The 20,626-nt window shown below is 47.0% G+C and overlaps 1 long non-coding RNA gene across 1 annotated transcript; it reads right to left on the bottom strand.

Annotated features, from left to right (window-relative positions):
- Positions 1 to 20: 20 nt before the first annotated feature.
- LOC129474586 (uncharacterized) lies at positions 21 to 5,139 on the bottom strand. Its single transcript, XR_008654578.2, has 4 exons — positions 5,069 to 5,139; positions 4,384 to 4,535; positions 2,458 to 2,553; positions 21 to 122 (listed from the first exon to the last, which is right to left on the bottom strand). It is a non-coding gene; the product is annotated as an uncharacterized lncRNA (long non-coding RNA).
- Positions 5,140 to 20,626: the final 15,487 nt, after the last annotated feature.

Below are 20,626 nucleotides of genomic sequence, written 5' to 3'. Positions count from 1 at the left end.
AAAGATTCCTGACTGGGAGCGCGGTAGCTCATGCCTGTAATCTTTTTGGGAAGCCAAGGCAGGTGGATTGCTTGAGCCCAGGAGTTCAAGACCAGCCTTGTCCACATGGCGAAACCCCATCTCTACAAAAAATACAAAAATCAGCCAGGCATGCTGGCATGTGCCTGTGGTCTGAGCTGCTCGGGAGTCTGAGGTGGGAGGATCATTTGAGCTCAGGAGGTCAAGACTGCATGAGCCATGATCGTGACACTGCACTCCAGCCTGGACAACAGAATGAGACCCTGTCTCTTAAAAAAAACCCAAATCCTTCATTGACTGGACAAACATTTTATGAGAATGTTATGTGCCCAGCCCAGGAGGCAGCAGCGTAGGGGACCCCTTTTCCTGCCTTCAACATATAGAGGTGCTGGTTGAGGCAGGAGCTTATGGCCATTGGAAATGCAATTAATTAGCCAAGAATCATCACCAAAGCAGGCCTAATTTCTTGGCTCTTTTCTCTTAACAGTGCTAATAATGGCATCTTACCTGTCAGGAGTCAGGAGAGGGTAGGAAGGAAGAGGACAGGGAAAATCTTTATCTGCTACAGTAACTATTTCTGCACACAACAGAACATGCCTGCTAACAGCTCCAGTTCAAAACATCATCTCCAGGACCCCTACTTTGCTGATTCCAGACTCTTGGGAAGGGCAATTGAACACAGTGGCATACTGCTTCTTGGAAAGGAATCAAAAGTGGGTCCTCTGGCAAATTTGGTAAAATGTACAAGAAGCCTTAAATTCTATGAGCAATTTCATTTCTATGACTTTATCTAAGAGAAATGATCATGAATGTGGACCCCAACAGCTTCAGGATATTCTTGGCAGCATTACTGATCATATGAAAGCTGAAAGCAACTTAAATATTCATTATAGGGGATTCAGTAAATAAAGAGTGTGTATTCCATAAAATGGAAAACTATGCAACCATTTACCAAAGATGTTGTAGACTATTTAGACGTGGAAAAATGTTCATTCATGTTAGGTAAGTGGAAAAGTAGCTACAAAACAGGATGCACATATAATCTTTTTAAAATATATATATACATGTGCCGGGTGCGGTGGTTCACACCTGTAATCCCAGCACTTTGGGAGGCCGAGGCGGGCAGATCACAAGAACAGGAGATCAAGACCATCCTGGCTAACACGGTGAAACCCTCTCTCTACTAAAAAATACAAAAAAAATAGCCGGGCATGGTAGCGGGTGCCTGTAGTCCCAGCTACTCGGGAGGCTGAGGCAGGAGAATGGCGTGAACCTGGGAGGCAGAGCTTGCAGGGACCCGAGATCCGCCACTGCACTCCAGCCTGGGCGACAACGCGAGACTCCATCTCAAAAAATAAATAAATAAATAAATAAATAAATAAATAAATAAATAATATATATATGTGCATCATAGAAACATAGGGATGGCTTTGGGTTGGAAAGGATTTCTGAAGCAAGAAACAGAAAGGACAAACCATGAAGGCAAATATTAATAAATTAGTTACATTACAACTGATACCGTTCATCAAAGTTCACCATTTTTTAAAAGTGGAAAGACAAGTCACAAGCTAGAAGATGTCCGTAACAATTTAACTGACAAAGATTAGCGCCCAAATATATAAAGAACCCCTACAAATCAATAAGACAAGGACAAACAATCAAAAAGAAAAATGGACTAAAGATTTGGACAGACATAGAGAAGCGAGAACATGAACAGCCAACAAACATTTGAAAAGATGCTCAACCTCTGAATAATTAGAGAAATCCAAATTAAAAGCTCATTTCCTGTCTACTCAATTGGCAAAACTTAAAAAGCCAGACAAATCCAAATGTGATCAATTATGTGGAACAAGGACTCCTTGACACTGGTGATAAGGAAGTCAGTTGTACAACCACTCTGGAGAACAATTGGGCATTATTTTGCACTTATTCCCAGCAATCCCTTCCTGGAGACATTCTAGAAAAACATATCAGGAGGTATGTACAACAATGTTTAGACTGGCAGGACTGAGCCCTTCCTCGGGCACCTAATAAATTCTTCTTTCGTCTTTACTGCCTTCTTTGCACTTCTGGGTGATGTCACTCAACCCTGTCAGGTAGCCACTGGGTAAGCCAGATTCCATGGGCAGAAGTGGGCATCATCTTTGTGAAAGTAGTGACCCTCCCAGGGAGCCTGGGAGAGGCCAAGACTGCCCAGTGTGTTAGGAAAAGAGGTGGCAGGGTTGTGGGCATGTCTAGTTAATAAATGACAGTTCATCCAAGTAACAGACTGCTCTGCTGCTGTACAAAAGAATGGGCAGCTCCACACGAGCCAATAGGAAACATCTCCAAGATGTACTGCCAAGAGAAAAGAAAAAAAGCAGGCAGAACAGCCACCATTGTGAAAAGGGGAGGAGTCAAGTGTATATATACACGTTCATTAGCATGTGCACAAAATACCTTTGAGTACAGGAAACGCCTCAGCGGGGAGAGGGTGTGTGGCTGGGGGTCAGAGGTGGGAGAGAGACTTGCTTTTCAGGGCATCTCCTTTTGTTCCTTTTTATTTGTACATTGCACATGATATTATGAAAAAATAAATACAACAATGTTAAAATGGAAACAAAATGGAGTGACATCAAACAGAACGCATATGTAACTATTAGGAGACTTGGGCGTTGCTCATGACCCACTGACACAATGCTACTTGGTAGGCACTTCATTATGTCTTTCAAGTTTGGAAAGTTTTCTTTTTGTTTTTGTTTTTTTGTTTTTTTTTTGAGACGGAGTCTCGCTCTGTCACCCAGGCTGGAGTGCAGTGGCGCGATCTCGGCTCACTGCAAGCTCCGCCTCCCGGGTTCACGCCATTCTCCTGCCTCAGCCTCTCCGAGTAGCTGGGACTACAGGCGCCCGCCACCACGCCCGGCTAATTTTTTGTATTTTTAGTAGAGACGGGGTTTCACCGTGGTCTCGATCTCCTGACCTCGTGATCCACCAGCCTCAGCCTCCCAAAGTGCTGGGATTACAAGCGTGAGCCACCGCGCCCAGCCTGGAAAGTTTTAAAATATTTTTCCAGCCAGCTTTTTTAGATTTCAGACTTTTCCATGGACCCTTGACGAGCCCATGGCTACTTGGCATTGTGCCTGCTGGGCCAAATGCACAGAGCAGAACTTATCACCTATGCCCAGCGGCCCACTTGTTCCCTCTTCAACACGCATTCCATTGACTTACATCATCTACTGGGTCCTACCCCAGGGGTGCTTTTCAGCGCAAGTGAATCCATGAAGGAACTCGCAGGACCCTCCCCTTCCTCAGGAGCCAAAATTGCACAAGGTGACTTTTGGGCCCTCAGCCTCCCATCAGGCTAGGTGGTATATATGTGGCTGTCCAACTGGGATACTCTGCTCTCTCTCCCACCCGCACCCCCTTGTTCACTGCGCTCCAGCCACACTGGCTTTCTTGTTTCTCAACCCCCGCAACTATGATAGGCAGATTCTAAGATGGCCTCCAGGACATCAGCCCAGTCCTCCCCATCCTGTGTACATGTCCTGTAAAATACCCTGAGCTGTGAATATGGTGGTGTTCACTCTTGTGATCAGCTTATGTTATTTGGCATAAATGACCTTAAGACACAGAAAATCTCTGAGTATGCTTGATATGGTTTGGATGTGTGTCTTCTGAAATCTCATGTTGAAATGTGATTCCCAGTGTCGGAGGTGGGCCTGGTGGGAGGTATTGAATCACCAGGGCGGATTCCTCATGAATGGTTTAGCACCAGCCCCTTGGTAATAAGTGAGTTCTCACCCAGTTAGTTCATAGGAGATCTGCTTGTTCAAAAGAGTCTGGGGCCAGGCGCCATGTCTCATGCCTGAATTCTCAGCACTTTGGGAGGCCGAGGTGGGCAGATTGCCTGAGTTCAGGAGTTCGAGACCAGCCTAGGCAACATAGCAAAATTCCATCTCTACCAAAAATGCAAAAAAATTAGCTGGGCATGGTGGCGTGCACCTGTAGTCTCAGCTACTCAGGAGGCTGAGGCACGGGAGTCACTTGAACCCGAGAGGTGGAGGTTGCAGTGAGCTGAGATTGTGCCACTGCACTCCAGCCTGGGCAATAGAGCAAGACTCTGTTTCAAAAAACAAAAATAAAAAATAAAAGAGTCTGGCACCTTCCCCTTCTCTCTCTTGCTCTGGCTCTCACCATGTGACACCACTTGCTCTCCCTTCACCTTCTACCATGATTGGAAGCTTCCCGAGGCGTCACCAGAAGCAGATGCTAGAGCTATGCTGGTACAGCCTGCAGAGCCATGAGCCAATTAAACCACTTTTCTTTATAAATCACCCGGCCTCAGGTATTTCTTTAAAGCAATGCAAAAGTGAACTAACACAGTACCTGATTTAATCCTGAGAGCCCTTTTAAAGCAGTGAGTTTTCCCTGGTTGGTCACAGAAGAGGAAGTCAAAGACATGAGGCATGAGGAGGATTCAAAACACCATTGCTCACTTGAAGATGGAGGGGCCACACATCAAGGAATGTAGGTGGCTTCTAGCCAACAAGAAAATCATCTGTTATGGTCAGTCCCACAACCACAAGACACTGAACATTGCCAACAACAAGAATAAACTTGGGGCGACCCATTTTTTCTAGGACCCCTCTCTCTGCAACAGAGAGAGCTTTTCTCTTTTTTTTGCCTATTAAATATCTGCTCTTAACCTCACTCCAGTGTGTCTGAGTCCTAGCTTTCTGTGGCCATGAGACAACGAACCTTGGGTATTACCTCAGTTGAACAACACCGCCTCATTGTGGGGGCCTGCCTGGGATCCGAGGTAGATTCATTGAAAGCGTGAGTATAGGCACAGACCCCAACTCTTCCATTTTAAGGACTCTGTCCTCCATTTTCTCGGGGAACAGGCTTGCCGTGGAGAACTTAGCCAATCCTTCAGTGCCTTCAGGGTGCTGGGAATGTTGGCTTTGTTTCCAACTGGTCTCCTTTCATGGAGAGCTTAGCCATCGTGTGGGGCTGGAAGAAGTTCAGAGGCAACTGAGAGTTCCTGGCCAGGGCAACACCCTGGCATTACCTGAAGACTTCTGGACTAACCCCAGCTTCCAACAGCCCGATGGGCGACAGCAACAGGATCTCCAAGATTTTTCTATCGAAAATTTCCTCCTTTCCTCTCTGCAACTGCACAAAAAAAAAAAAAAGAAAAGAAAAGAATGAAATTGGAAGTGGATTTTTTCCCCAGAGCCTTCACATAAGAACTAAGCCCAGCCTACACCTTGGTTTCTACCTTGTAATATCCTGAGCAAATAACTCAGTTGCTCTGTGCCAGACGATGACTTACAGAACTGTAAGCTAAATGGCTGTTGTTTGAAGCCACTAAGTTGGTGATGATTTGTTACATAGCAATAGACACTAATACACAGGCCAAGCTGGTCCCACTCTGGGCCTTTTCTCAGACGGGTCCCTCAGCCTGGGAGACTCTCCCCAAGTATCCACGGAGCTACTCCCTCCCTCCCACTAGGTCTCTGCTCAAAGGTCCTCCCCTAGAGAGGCCTGCCTGGACCATACCATCTAGAATAGCACCATCCCCTCATTTTCTGTTCCTCTGCCCACTTGATTTTTCTATATATCACTTATCATTACTTGACATCATATGGTTTCTGTTTCATGTAAATACCTTTGTTGTAAAATAATGTTAAACCTACAGAAGAGTTGCAAACATTGTACAAAGAATTCCCATATATTGTTTACCCAGAATCCCCAAATGTTGACATTTAAACATATTTGCTTTATCATTCTCTCTTAGAGATTTATATATAGAGAGATTTTCCCTGAATCTGTTTGAGAGTAAATTGTCAATTTGATTCCCTGTTATCCTGGAATACTTTAGTGTACATTTCCTAAAAGCAAGCATATTCTCCTACATAACCACAATAAAATCATCAAAATCAGGAAATTGACATTGATATATTACTACTATCCAATCTTCAGAGCCCAGTGAAATATTGTCCATTGTCTCAATAATAATGTCCTTTATAATAAACAAAAAGATCCATCCAGAATTACTCATTGTATTTCATTGTCTTATCTCTTTAGTCTCCTCTAATCTGTGACGGTCCCTCAGTTTTTCTTTGCCTTTCATTACCTTGATACTTACCCAGGTTACAGGCCAGTTATTTTGTAGAAGGTTCCTCAAATTGGGTTTATGTGACGGCTCCTCGTGATTAGATTTCAGTTTTGCATCTTTGGCAGGAACATCAGAGAAGTGATTTTTCACTCTTCCCTGTGCATGCCATCAGGAGCCTCATGTCAGTTTGTCCAGTAACAGTGATGCAGCCTTTGATCACTCAACTAAGATAGTCTCTGCCATGTTTCTTCACTATAAAGTCACTCTCCTTCCTTTTGCAGTTATCGTGTCTTGTGGAAAGACTCTTTAAGACTATGTAAATATCCTACTCCTCAACAAATTTTCACACAATGGCTTTAGTTTTAGCATCTAGTAATGCTTCTTGTTTGAATCAATTATTACCATACTAGTTGCATCCTTCCTTCTACATCTATTATTGGGCATTCTAATGTAAGAAAGAGCTTTCTCTTTCTGCACATGTGTTTATGTATGTATGTGTGTATGTAATACATGTATGTGTCTGTATATCAGGACTATTTTTATTTCATGGGTTATAATCTGTTACTGTCATTATTTTGATACTCAAGTTGTCCCAGATTTGGCCACTGGGAGTCCCTTTAAGTTGGCACCTTGGCTCTTTTGACATGTCCTCAGCATTACTTGAGCACTTGCCTATCTTATGGCACAGCTAGATGTTTCACGTACCATGGTACCAGGCACTGGGCACTTTTCCTGCTCCAGCCCTCAAATCTACCATTTTCCCAAGCCCCAGTTCCTTTCAGTGGAGAATGGTATTTAAAACCCAAGATCTAGGTGTTAGGTGTATTCATGGCTACATGGTGTATTCATTATTGCTGTCTTTGTGGACAGAACTGGGAAATGCACATATGCATCACACACACACACACACACACACACTTGCATGCATGCTTATGTAACTATATATATCAAAAGCTATGAGTTTACACTGATTCCTCTAACTCCAATCTAACACCACAGGGGTCTTTCTAGCCTTTCCTGTTTTCATACTTGTAATTCCCTTCTCTGATGCCGAGCAACCTGGCTCTCATTATCCTTGATATATGAACCTGTTTGTTCAATCCCCAGGCACACTGAGCCACCGCCTCACTCAGCTGCCTTTCTTGCTTAGTCCCAAATCCCACCAGCCACCTCCAACAAATGCTGAGGAAGGAAAGGAGGAAAGAGGAAGCTGGATATTTATTTTCTCTTTTTTGAACTAGTAATACATTCACTTCATAAAAAATAAAAGTTATAGAAAAGTATACAGTGAAACTCTCCCTTCCCTGTCTCTCATTCCAACACTACTCCTCTCCTTGGGTAACAACTATTATTAGTTTTATATATACACAAGCTAATATAAATACATTTTTTAAATTGTCTCCTCTTTTACAGAAACTATCCTTCACATTCCTTTTCTTAATGTCAAGACATCTTAGGGAGCTTTCTATATCAGTACATAAGAAATGGTCTCACCAGTGACGAGTTTAAGACCAGCCTGGTCAACATAGTGAGATCCCATCTCTAAAAAATGCAAATAAACAGAAATAGAAATGGTCTCACCCTTTTTAATGGCTATATAATATTTCATTGTTTGGATATTCCATACTTTAGTCAGCCCACGTGTAACAGGCATTTAGATCATTACTAAGATTTCGCTATGCCAAACAAAATTGCAATAAATAACCATGAATGCATTCATTCCACATGTGTGCAAACATGTCTATAGAGTAAGTTTTCAGAAGTGGGATTGCTGGTATGACCTTTTATGCTTATGTGTTTCATGATTAATGGTCTGTCTCCCCTCTCGGAATGCCATCTCCAAGAGGAAAGGGACTCTGTTCTAGTCACTGCTGCTTTCCCAGGAACCATTAGAACGTGGTAGGCACTCAATAAACATTTATCCACTAAATGAGTGAATGACTAATGCACTCTGATTCTGGACTTCACCATGTCAAGCATTTTGTAGCCCCTGTGCATCAGGCGCTACGAACTATTCTCCAAACACCCCTGGGAAGTAGGAATTGTTTGACAGCCCCATTTGACAGATGAGAGTCCTGAGGCTCAGAGAAGGACCACAACTAGGCTGATGTCACACAGCTAGCCAAAGCCACGCCACAGTTTCCACCAGGTGAGTCAGGCCCTGGAGTCTGCCGCCACGAACCACTGCGCCTGTACCACACACACACCTCAGTCTCCCAGCCCCGCGTGGATCCCTCCTTTCACCCACCGGCCTTCCTGGTCCCATCTACTGCCCCTTGCCCTGGCCTCATCCCCAGCTGAAGACACTTACACTTGCTCCTACCCTAAGCCAACACAGGACAGGACGAAGGAGAGGAGCTGTCATTTCCATACAGCTGTCCCTGGGAGCCGGGCCCTGCCCAAGCCCCCCCATTTTCCCTGAAAAGGCTGAATTGTCTTGGCCGTTTGGGGGGCACCTCTCAGCACAGGCCGGGCTGCCTGGGCAGGGCCTGGCTAGGCTATTATCCTACATTATCTCACTCCCCTGCTCCTGAAAAGAACCAGTGACTGCTCACCGCCCTCAGCCCTCCCCTGCCTGTTCCATCTTTTACACTTAATTACCTCACTCACTACCCCGCAGCCTGCAGAGGCCGGACCACAACTGGGGCGTGAGTAATCCCCGCATCGCACACCCAGCCAGCCGGCCAGCAAGGAGCAAATTGCTCACACAGCCCATAAATAAAGGAACAGGGCCTGCTCGGGCCTTCTGAGCAGAAGGACCCTTGTGGTGGCTGCTATGAGGGGCAGGTATCGGCCCTAGCTTCCCAGTTGGCCTTTGCCAGCCCTGGCGAGATGGTCTCCACCTCTTCCACCCCAGACGTGACCTTGAACTTCCCCAGGCCACTGAAGTCACAGCTCAATGCCACTGAGACAGATGGGGCAGCAAGCGCCAGCACCCCTTCCTCCCCACAACCAGGGTACTGCCAGGCATGACTTCCAGGGGCCTGCCTAACCTGCCCAGCCATCTCCCCGCTTCTCTTCTCCCCTCCCCATCCCTGCCAGGGAATACTTTGTAAGCCCTGTGTCCTCTTCCTTTCCCAGCTTCGTTACTCATGCTGTTTCTGCTCCCTGAACACTTTTTCTCAGCACTCAGGGGTCTGGTTAGTTCCTACTCATTGGAGAGGCCACTTCCTCTGGGAAGCCTTCCCTGATCCCTCTGGGCTGGGTTGGGGGCCTCAGGTACTTCCCCCATCAAAGCATCAAGTCTTTCCATTGTCACTGTCTGCTTTTCTCTTTTGAGGGAAAGACTGAGCCTTACGCATCTCCCTTTTGCCTAGCACCCAGCCCAGGTCCTGGCATGTCACCAGGCTATTGACTAGGTGCTAAACAAATGTGAGTAAGTAAATGAGTGCTTAGCAAATAACTTATCATTTCCAAGTCACAGTGCATGTAAATGATATTTCAAGATATGCGGAACATCTGTAATGTAATTTTAAAAAATCTGTGATTTCTATTGGTGACAAAGTCACAGGTCCTGCTAATACCACTGTGGTCTGTTGCCTGCATTCATAATTGAAGGAATGATAAGTTTCAGATAGAGGTTAATGAAATTAAAGATGTAATACTTTCCCTATCCCAGTTAATGACAGACCAACTAAATTCTTTCCATGGACCCCAGGTTAGGACTTGTGATAGGGAATGACATTACTTCACTTTACACAGCTTGGCAGACATTGCTAATCAATTGCAGCAGTCTTTCTCACTGAGCCCAAACTCAGTTACAGCATCTATCTCAGCACCATGTTCCAGGCTATGGACCAATCAAGATTGGGCTCTTGAGCTGTAATCGACTTGGCATTCCTGGGAAGTGAGAGAGGGGGCAATACCATTGTAAGCATGAGATTAAGGGAGAAGGGCAGTAAAGTGAGGTTTTGCAACAATATGTGGGTAGAGGGCCATGAAAACAAAACACTTGCTAGTACCTTGATATATGCCACCCAGGGAAACAAAACAAGCTTATTAAATGTCTGGTCATGTAATTAGAAGTCCGGTATCTACAGTAAGGGAGGTGACAGTTTCATTCTGCTCAGCTCCATTCACCTATTTCTGGAGTTTTGTGCTCAGGTCTGGGTCCTGTATATTCAGGAGAACACTGACAAACTGGAACATGGTTCAGGGAAGCAACCAGGACGGGGAGACGTGTGGAAACTGCATCCTGTGCCACTGATTTGTTGACACCATGGACATGCATTGAGACTTTCCTCTGAGCCGCTCTGTGCTAGGATCTGGGGACACAAAAATTAACAGCCCAGGCCTCTGCCCTCGAAGTGAGGACAGTGGAAAGAACTTGGTATGTGCATATCCCCAAGGGGCCATCTGGGCCAGAAGGGTGGAGTCTGTGCACAGAGAGCGTCCAGCTGAACATGAGAAAAATAGTACCAGTGGAGTTTCCAGACAATGGCATGGGCTGCTAAATCGTCCAGGACCCATGGCTGCAGACGTGCTTGAAGGATCTCCAGGAGGGTCAGAAGGCTTACAGGCTTCATATCCAGAAAAGAAAAAAAGCCCTCAAATCAGACCAAAGCCCTGGCCTGAGGGAGACTTCACTGCTGACACCACAGGTCCCCAAGACAGAGCTCGTGCTGCTGACACCAATGCTGGATGCTGACACCAGGACTTTAGTCCTTGCTACCTCTGGACACTTAATGTAGCAACCACCACACTCGCACCAGAATGGCACGAGGCTAACCTAGGTCACTTGACTGCCCCCTGGCGAAGACGGGGCTGGGAAGGCCAGCAATGATACCATGAGTGGGAGGTGAGGTCTCAGAAGCAAGGATGTTGGAGGGTGCTGGACGGCCAAAAGGAAGGTCACCTGCCCACTCCAGCCACCAAGGACTAGGTGAATCTGGTCAGCCCAGCTCTGGGCCCAGCATTTTACATGGACCATCTCTGTTGATCAACTCAGCTCTCAGAATTGCAAGCTATACTTTTCAATCCCCATTTTACAGATGAGAAAAGTGAAACTCAGGGAATCTAAGTCATGTGCCCTGTTCTTTTAACTGCTCCAGGAAGGTAAGTTCGCTGGGGCAGGGGAGTCATTTATCCACACTGAAGCTGATCTAGGCAACTGGGCTCTAGGCATCACCAGTCCTGGGATCTCTTGGATTCCACCCTGAATCTGCCAGAGCAATGCTAAAGCAGATTTCCTGAGGCTCCACCCAGCACTTGCTGCATTCTGGACTCTACACAAAAGTCACCTCCTCAGAGAGGTCTTCTTTGACTACCCTATCTAAAGTGGCTCTTGCTCCAACTTTCTCTATCTCTTTTTTTTTTTTTTTTTTGAGATGGAGTCTCGCTCTGTCCCCCAGGCTGGAGTGCAGTGGCACAATCTCGGCTCACTGCAAGCTCTGGTTCCCGGGTTCACGCCATTCTCCTGCCTCAGCCTCCCGAGTAGCTGGGACTACAGGCGCCCGCCACCATGCCCGGCTAATTTTTTGTATTTTTAGTAAAGACAGGGTTTCACCATGTTAGCCAGGATGGTTTCGATCTCCTGACCTTGTGATCCGCCCGCCTCAGCCTCCCAAAGTGCTGGGATTACAGGCGTAAGCCACCACGCCCGGCCTCCACCCCTCTCTATCTTTGCCCATTTCCCTGCCTGGTGCTTTCTACGACAGGACGTTGGCATAGCTACCTACTGTTGGCTCAGCAGGATGTAAGCCACATGAGAGCAGGTCTCTGTCTTGTTCATTGCAGTGTCCCCAGCCCTTAGCACAGTGTCTGGCACATGGCAGGTCACAATAAATATCTGCAGATTTATAGCTGTGAGCCCCTGGGCAATTTTTTTCTTTCTTTTTCTTTTGTTGTTGTTGTTGTTTTTTTGTTGTTTGTTTGTTTTTTGAGACAGAGTCTTACTCTGTCACCCAGGATGGAATGCAGTGGCCCGATCTTGGCTCCCTCTTACCTCTGCCTCCCGGTTCAAATGATTCTCATGCCTCAGCCTCAGTAGCTGGGATTACAGGTGCATGACACCATGACTGGCTATTATTATTATTATTATTATTATTATTTGTATTTTTAGCAGAGATGGGGTTTCGCCATGTTGGCCAGGCTGGCCTTGAATTCCTGGCCTCAAGTGATCCACCCACCTCAGCCTCCCAAAGTGTTGCGACTATAGGCGTGAGCCATCGCGCCCAGCTGCTTGGGCAATTTCTTAACATCTGGTTATCCCCTTTCTATAAAAGGGGATAATCATGTCATATGCCTCCAAAAGTAGTTGTGAGGGTTCTGTAAGTTCATGTAGTATCACAGCCAAGCAGGCCTTTTCATGAGCACCTATTGTGTACCAGGCCTATAATGGGGCACCTGTATGGGGTCCCCGCCCTTGAAGAGTTCACAGTCTGGATAGGGTTCCAGAAGAATTTCATTGCAGGATCTTGACAGTTAGACCCACAGGAGTCAGAGAGAGGAGAGGCTCCTTGGGGCTGAAAGGCCCAAGAGGTCACTGTAAGAGGATAACCTCGGAATTAACAATGGCCAATGTTATTGAGCACTGACTGTGTGCAAACACCTCACTCATCTCCCATCTGCCCTTCAAGAGAAGCCATTAGTATCAACATCCTCATCTAACAGTTGATGAAACTGAGATACAAAGAGGATGGGAAACTTCCCCAGGCTGGGTAACTTGTTGGTAAGTAGCCAAAGTGAACCCAGATCATCCATGCTTTCAACTCCTGTGCTCCCCCTCCCCCTCTGCAGCTAGGTGAGATGGGAGGCTAGGAAGGTGAGCACTAGGGCATGTGGACATTCTGACTCCTTAGCAACCTGTCCACCCACAAAGTCTGGGGTCAAGCACAGGTCAATATTGACAGCCCCCTGCCTCCATGCACCTGGGCCACCTCCTGGCTTTCTCTAGAAGCTGATGAGTCCCAGCTGGTGTATGAGCAGAGGCAGGGAGCAGGAGGCAGAGCCAGGGGTGCTGAGAGGGGTTGATTCCTCTGTGCCAGGAGTCCTGGGAGCCCGGAAATGCCAACTCTGCAGCTCCAATGCCGCCTCAGCATCTGCCAGGCATGTTTCTGAGCTCGGCTGGTGGGGAAGAGAGGGAGGCAAGAGAGGCCACCTTGGAGTGAGGAAGCCCATCCTGACTTGGCAGGGAGCCTGAATGTTCCAGGGAAAGCATTTCCCTGTCCCATGCCTCAGGTTCCACAACTGTCAAATGGGGGTGGGGAGGAGACAATGCTGTCATCTCAAAGGCCCTTCAAGTACAGCTCCCTTTTACCAAGGGCTGACTATACATGAAGCCCCCTATAGCCCTACTTAGCAGGTGCTCCCACTGGCCTCTGTTTACAGAGGTGAAATAGAGCTGCAAAGAGGCAAAGTAACTTGCCCAGGGCCAACCAGCTTGAAGAGGCAGAGCCAGGATTAAAATTTGGCTCAGCCAGGTACAGTGGCTCACATCTATAATCCCAGCACTTTAGGAGGTCCAGGTGTGAGGATCACTTGAGGCCAAGAGTTTGAGACCAGTCTGGGAAATATAGCAAAATCCCATCTCTACAAAAAGTTTAAAAATTAGCCAGGGTGGGCCGGGCGCGGTGGCTCACGCTTGTAATCCCAGCACTTTGGGAGGCCGAGGCGGGCGGATCACGAGGTCAGGAGATCGAGACCACGGTGAAACCCCGTCTCTACTAAAAAATACAAAAAATTAGCCGGGTGCGGTGGCGGGCGCCTGTAGTCCCAGCTACTCGGAGGCTGAGGCAGGAGAATGGCGTGAACCCGGGAGGCGGAGCTTGCAGTGAGCGGAGATTGCGCCACTGCACTCCAGCCCGGGCGACAGAGCGAGACTCTGTCTCAAAAAAAAAAAAAAAAAAAAATTAGCCAGGGTGTGGTGGCATGCACCTGTAGTCCCAGCTGCTCAGGAGGCTGAGGGAGGAGGATCACTTGACCCCAGGAGTTCAAGGCTGCAATAAGCCATGATCACACCACTGCACTACAGCCTGGATGAGAGCAAGACCCTATCTCTACAAAATAAAAATTAAAAATAAAACTTGGCTCAGGGTGACCCAGGCCCAAACGCTGAGTTATCCCACTTGCTTGAATGGTGGGCTCTTGTCTAGGGGCTTTTAGCCAGCCCACCGTTAAACCATGCCAGAGGCCCACTCCAAATCCCCTGACCCCACAGGGAGCCTGGTGATCAGACTCCTGATAGCCAATTCCTTCTTCCAGAGGTTTCGGAGACCTGCTTAAGATGGGACCTTGTCAGGGACAGGAGTCAGAATGTTTAGGGATGTCTCCAACCTTGAAAGAAAGACTTTTTTCTTTTCTTTCTTTCTTTTTTTTTTTTTTTTAAGACAGAGTCTCACTCCATCACCTAGGCTGGAGTGCAGTGGCGCAGTCTTGGCTCACTGCAACCTCCACCTCCCAGGTTCAAGCGATTCTCATGCCTCAGCCTCCCAAGTAGCTGGGATCACAGGCATGCCCCAGCATGCCCAGCTAATTTTTGTATTTTTAGTAGAGACAGGGTTTCACCATGTTGGCCAGGCTGATCTCGAACTCCTGAATTCAGGTGATCCACCCGCTTCGGCCCCGCAAAGTGTTGGGATTACAGGCATCAGCCACCGGACCCGGCCTGAAAGAAAGACACTTTAATGGAAGAATATCAATGTCTGTAACAGTCAAGATAGAAATCTAATTATCACCCAAAACAGAGGGAAATCTTGAGGGCTGACACGTCAACCTGGCTATGGTCAAAGGGGACCAAGGTGACTGCGGGTCACAAGAAGGTTTTTCACTCATTAGTTTATTCATTCAATTGATGTATTTACTGAGCACTTACTATTTACCCGGCACTAGGTAGACAATGGAGGTGCGGCAATGAATGGAGCAGATCTGGAATCCCACTCAAGGAGCTGTCAGCCCTGGCAGGGGCAATGGGAGGGACATTCTTTGGAGGGCCCTCACCTACCCACCCCAGCATTGGTACCTTTTGCCCTCTTAGAGGGAAGGACTCATGGTTTAAGATCAGGACTTTGTAGCCGGGCGGCCTGGTTTAAATACTGACACCACTGATTCCTAGCTGGGTCTCCTTGGGCAAGTCACCTTGCCTCCATGAGCCTTGGTTTCCTCATCTGTAAATTGGGGATAGCCATGGGCCACACTCACGGGTTGTTATGATGGTTAAGTGAGGCAATCTATGTAAAGGGCTGGACTTGGCTCCTAGCACATAATAAGTGCTCCATAAATGTCAACTAGCTCCTTTCCACTACATGTCACCCCTATCCTGGGCTAGATCCTGGGGTCAGGCAAGGGAGCGATGGGAGGAGGGGTTACCTAGGCAAGGAGGGGTGGAAGAGCGCTCTGGGCAGTGGGAACAGTATATGCAAAGGCTTTGAGGTGGAAGTCTTTGAGGGAGCAAGGTAGAAGCTTCAGGGAGAGCTGGGACCCTGCTATGCCCCCAACCACCACAGTAAGCCCCTTCCTGTTAAGGCTGTGAGGTCCTGAGCCAATGAAAAATGAAAATGGAAATGTTCCCAGAAATTGCCACCAAGGCATTTGCAGCTAGAGAGGAGGCAGTGTGGTGGAGTGGTCAGAGCACAGCCTCCAAGCAGCTTGCCTGGGTTGGATTTGTGGCTTATCACCTACTGGCTGTGAAACCTTGGGCAACGTACTTAACCTCTCTGTGCTCAGTTTCTTCCTCTATAAAATGGGGCTAAAAATACCATCCGTCTCAAAAGGCGAGGGTAAGGATTAACTAAGGTAATATTTGTAAAGTGCATAGATCAGTAACTGGCACATGGCCCAGAGTTCTGTAAGTGTCTATTAAATGAATAAAGAAAAACATGTGGCAGCCTTAGGGAGGTGCCACTTAGATCTTCTCTGGACTACAGTCACTGAGAGCCTCCAGCTGCAACACCTTCGCAATCTGCCATATTGTCAGCACAGCCCCTCTTCCAGGACAGCCCGGCTGATGACTGAGCATGGTGGGAAACTAGGGCCTGCCCTTCTGTGGAGCATGGGACTCCTCTACAGGAAATCTTTGCACAGGAGCTCCCTGTTGGGTTGGCTAGGACTTCCTTAGACCTGCACCATAGCCTGAGGCTTATCTCTTCCCCAGTCTTTCTTTATTCCACCTCTCCTTTCACAGTATCAGACCTGCATCCCGCTCTGAAGGCTCTCCTCCATTTCTCACGGTGTTTTCTCAATAAATCTCTTACACTTACACCTCCATTTTCACATCTGCTTCCCGGAGGACCAAAGTGACACAAAAGAGAACACAGCCTTCCTCAAATTTCAGAGGACCTGCCACATACCCTTGGGCAAGTCATCTCTGTGATGAGCCTGAATGAACAGAGCTGTGAGTTTGTTTCATCCTTCTCCTACCCTCTTTTCTTTGGCTCAGAGGAGGTGGGTCTGATAAAATACACTGGAGAAATGGCAGAGTAAGTGGAGCTTACCGGAGAAAGAGCCCCATCAGCGTGGAGCGGATGCATTTGTGGCTACTCTCCTCCTTGGAATTCATACAGAATTCCATTACCGGGTCTGGACAGCAGCTCAGGGACCATCTTGTCCCATTCCCATTTGACAGACAAGAAAGCTGGGGCCCAAAAGGGAGGGCAGAGGGAGCAGAAGCAGGGCTGGAACTGGGCTCCTGACTCCCAGGTCAGTGCTCCTTCCTGACCCCATAGAGTGAAGCCAGTGAATCATAGGATGCCCCAACCCCTCTTTATGGATGTGCAGGGTGAGGCCCAGGGTGGCTCTGCCAGCCACCTAGGGTCACACAGCCCTGAGACTCACACCTAGACCGTGGTAACTGCCCTTCTTCCTGATGGGCAGGGCACATTTGAAATATGGAAGATGCCAGAGCAGACTAGGTAGGCCAGAGAGGGCTAAGCCTGCAGCCAGCTAGACCTATTATGCCAAGACCTGGGGCTCCTGGGCAGGAAGGCAGTAGGCCATGAAGACATGGGACACTCTTTAGCTCCTCTGCACAGTGACTATGTAGCCATGAACCAGCCACTTCAATAACAGCACCTTCTCCCATGAGGCCATGGTAAGGCTTAGATGAGTAAGGATATGTAAATAACAACAGTCAACATTTATCAAGTTATTGTGTGCCAGGCATTGCTCTAAGCACTTTATGCCTATATTATCATTTAATCCTCACTGCAACCTTGTGAGACAGGCCCAATTTATACACCCATTTTACAGATGAGAAAATGGAGGCACAGAGAATTACACAGTTGGGAAATGGCAGAGGAGGAATTTAAACTGAAAATAGGCTGACTCCAAATCCCTCAATCTAAAGCCCCAGGCAAGGTCAACTTCTTCCAAGGGAAAGTGCTTAGCACAGTGCCAGGCCTGTGGGGTGGCTCTGTAATGTTGCTGGCGATGTACTAATAATTATTATTGCCACTGGGGAAATTCACAATGCCATCTTCCCAAAAGTCAGAAGAATGAACAGTGAATATCCTGACATGGTTTACTAAACTTCAGCATTTCTTCTATCTGAAAGCAAGTGACAGTTAGCAAGTGCTCAAGATAAATATTTGTTAAACTATTTTTTTTTTCTTGAGATGGAGTCTCACTCCGTCACAAGGCTGGAGTGCAGTGGCACGATCTCAGTTCACTGCAACTTCCACCTCCCAGGTTCAAGAGAACCTCAGCCTCCCGAGTAGCTGCCACTACAGTCGTGCGCCACCATGCCCAGCTAATTTTTGTATTTTTAGTAGAGACGGGGTTTCACAATGTTGGCCAGGATGGTCTCAATCTCTTGACCTCGTGATCCACCCGCCTCAGCCTCCAAAAGTGCTGGGATTACAGGCGTGCGCCACTGCACCTGGCTGAACTGAAATATTTTATGATCTTTTTGGAAAATACAAAAAGAAGGGAGAGGGAAACCCCATAGTTCCAGACCCTTATTTCACTCTTTTGTGTGTGTTTATTTTTGTTTTGTTTCATGGTTGTGAACGTGCTGTGAGAGGTTTCTGTATTCTGCACCCCTCACTTAACATACTCTATGAGTTTATCTCCCCATATGAGAATTTTTAATGGCTGCAGAATACTACATGGAGTGAACATCTTCTTCACAACCCTCTCCTTGCTTTCTCCAACCCAGGGTTTTTATTACCGTCTCTGATGCTGCAGCAAACATCCTTGAGAATAAAAGTTATTTCCTTATTTCATGTGACTTAGAGAAATTAATTCCCAACAGTGAACTTTCTGAAACCAGTAAGCTGGGGTGGGGGGAGGTTTAGGGGACAGAAGGGCCTTCCTGGTGTCCTAGTGATGAAATTCTGCTGGCCATTGTGTATTTCATCCATGCTTAAGGCCTCCTCCCCTCTGAAGGTATTTTGGAACCTCATCTTCTGGGCTAAAAGTTTCTTCTCATCTCCTAAATGCACCCACACCACCTTCCAACTTGTGGTCAGAGACCTGGGGTTTTATCCTCAACCTGACACTAGTGGGCTGCAGGACCTATTAATACATCATTTCTGTGGGGCTTCCTTTGATTAGTTAAGGGGTGGATCACTATCTTGCCCAGTGAGATCAGTCCAGTCCCAGCTCTGTCCCAAGTTGCTGTGAACTGTATTCCTTTTTAAGGACTCTGGGATCCGTTTTGCCATCTCTTAGGTGTGAGGTTGGAGAGGTAGAACCATCAGGCAGGTGGAGGTGAGCTAGATGACACCCACTTGCCTTATTTACCCACAGTGAACTAGGCGCCCCTAGAGGACAGAGATCCAAGTACCCAGCACAAACTAAAAAATATGGCTATACCACAAACAATTGTCAATGACTGAACAAATAAGCAACTTCCTCTATGCAAACAGTGAAAAGTTATTCTCCAACCAATAGGTCTACTTAGTCACAGTTATAAGCTATAGTTACAGGCTGAATCTCACCCCTATAATCATTCATTCTTTCATTCACTCATTCATTTGGGATTTATGGAGTAATCTCTGGGTCTGGCTCTGCTAACGTGTTGAACTCATCTTCCTTCCCTTCTTGCTGTCCTCAGCTGCCCAAGCTCACTCCTGCCTCAGAGCCTTTGAACTTGTGAAGCCTCTGGCTGGAGCACTCTTTCCTGGGCTCCTTCCATGGCTGGCTCAAGTCTAGGCTCACATGCCACCTCTCCCAGGAGAACCTTGCTGGTCACTCTGCCTAAAGGCACCATCACTCTCCATCATCTCACCCTGTTTTATGTTCCTCATAGCCCTGGACAACTATCTGAAAATATATTGTTGATTTAAGGATTTTCTTGTTTGGTGTTCATCCACTCAATGAATGGACAGCTGCAAGATCAGCTGCAAGAAAGCAGGGACCAGAGATGCCTAGTTCACCACTCATTCCACAGAATCCCACTAACATGTAACAAATGAGTGCTGCATGCTACAGGCAAAACTGCATATATAGAACCCTCACGCATTGAGTTCCTACCATATGCCAGTCACCATTCCAAGCCCTTTATATGTAGTAACTCTTCTAACGCTCCCAACAACCCCTAGGTAGTGACAATTATTATTCCCATTTTATAAGTGGGGAAATTGAGGCACAGAGCAGTTGATTAACTTGTCCAAGGACCTATGGCTAGTAAGTAGGGGAGCTGGAAGACCCTAGTGCACACTGTTATGAGTGCGTTGAGCCATATATGGGACAGGGTCTTTGTCCTCATGAAGCTCAGGGACCAGTCAGTGAATTGGCCCAGTCTACAATGATGGAAGTCAGGGACACCTCCTGGAGGAAGTGATGCCTCGGCTCAGTCTTGAGAACAAGTAGGGGTTTACTAGGGTGAAGTGCAGGGAAGGACTCTGGGCAGTGGAAATAGTATGCAGGTCAAGAGAGCTGCAAGCCCAAAGCACCAGTAGGTGCCTATGGCTGAAGCAGAGAATGCATGGGCGTGCCATGAGTCAAGGGTGTGGTCACTTCAACTCTCAGTGACAGAGGTTTAAAAAAGTCCCATGGGCAACGTGGTGAAACCCCGTCTCTGCTAAAAAGACAAAAAATTAGCCAGGCATGGTGGTGCACGCCTGTAATCCCAGCTACTCGGGAGGCTGAAACAGGAGAATCACTTGAACCTGGGAGGCAGAGGTTGCAGTGGGCCATGATAGCGCCATTGCACTCCAGCCTGGACAACGAGAGCAAAACTCCATCAAAAAAAAAAAAAAAAAAAAAATCCCATGGGCAATATATGAGGCAACGCAACGGGAAAGATGGTGGGGGACCTCTAGACCATGCAGGGCCTTGGCAAGATCAGGGGCCCCCATTTTTTTGGACCTGCAATATGTTTTTCAATGTTTATGTATAGTGAGTAAACTGCCTTAATTCCTTATTTGGGTCAGGGAAAACAATCTAAAACCATACAGGGTAAATTCAATGGTAAACCTTCTGTTTACACATCCTTGCATCATTATGTCTTTTGAAAATATTCAAGGCCAACAGATCCTGCATTGGAAACTCTAACATTATTATTATTATTATTATTATTATTATTATTATTATTATTATTATTTTGGAGATAGGGTCTCACTCTTTCGC

The sequence above is a fragment of the Symphalangus syndactylus genome, chromosome 24 (assembly GCF_028878055.3).
Source record: "Symphalangus syndactylus isolate Jambi chromosome 24, NHGRI_mSymSyn1-v2.1_pri, whole genome shotgun sequence".
Lineage (NCBI taxonomy): Eukaryota > Metazoa > Chordata > Mammalia > Primates > Hylobatidae > Symphalangus > Symphalangus syndactylus.
Note: the sequence above shows the minus strand (reverse complement) of the source record. Positions and strands in the feature narration are given on the sequence as shown.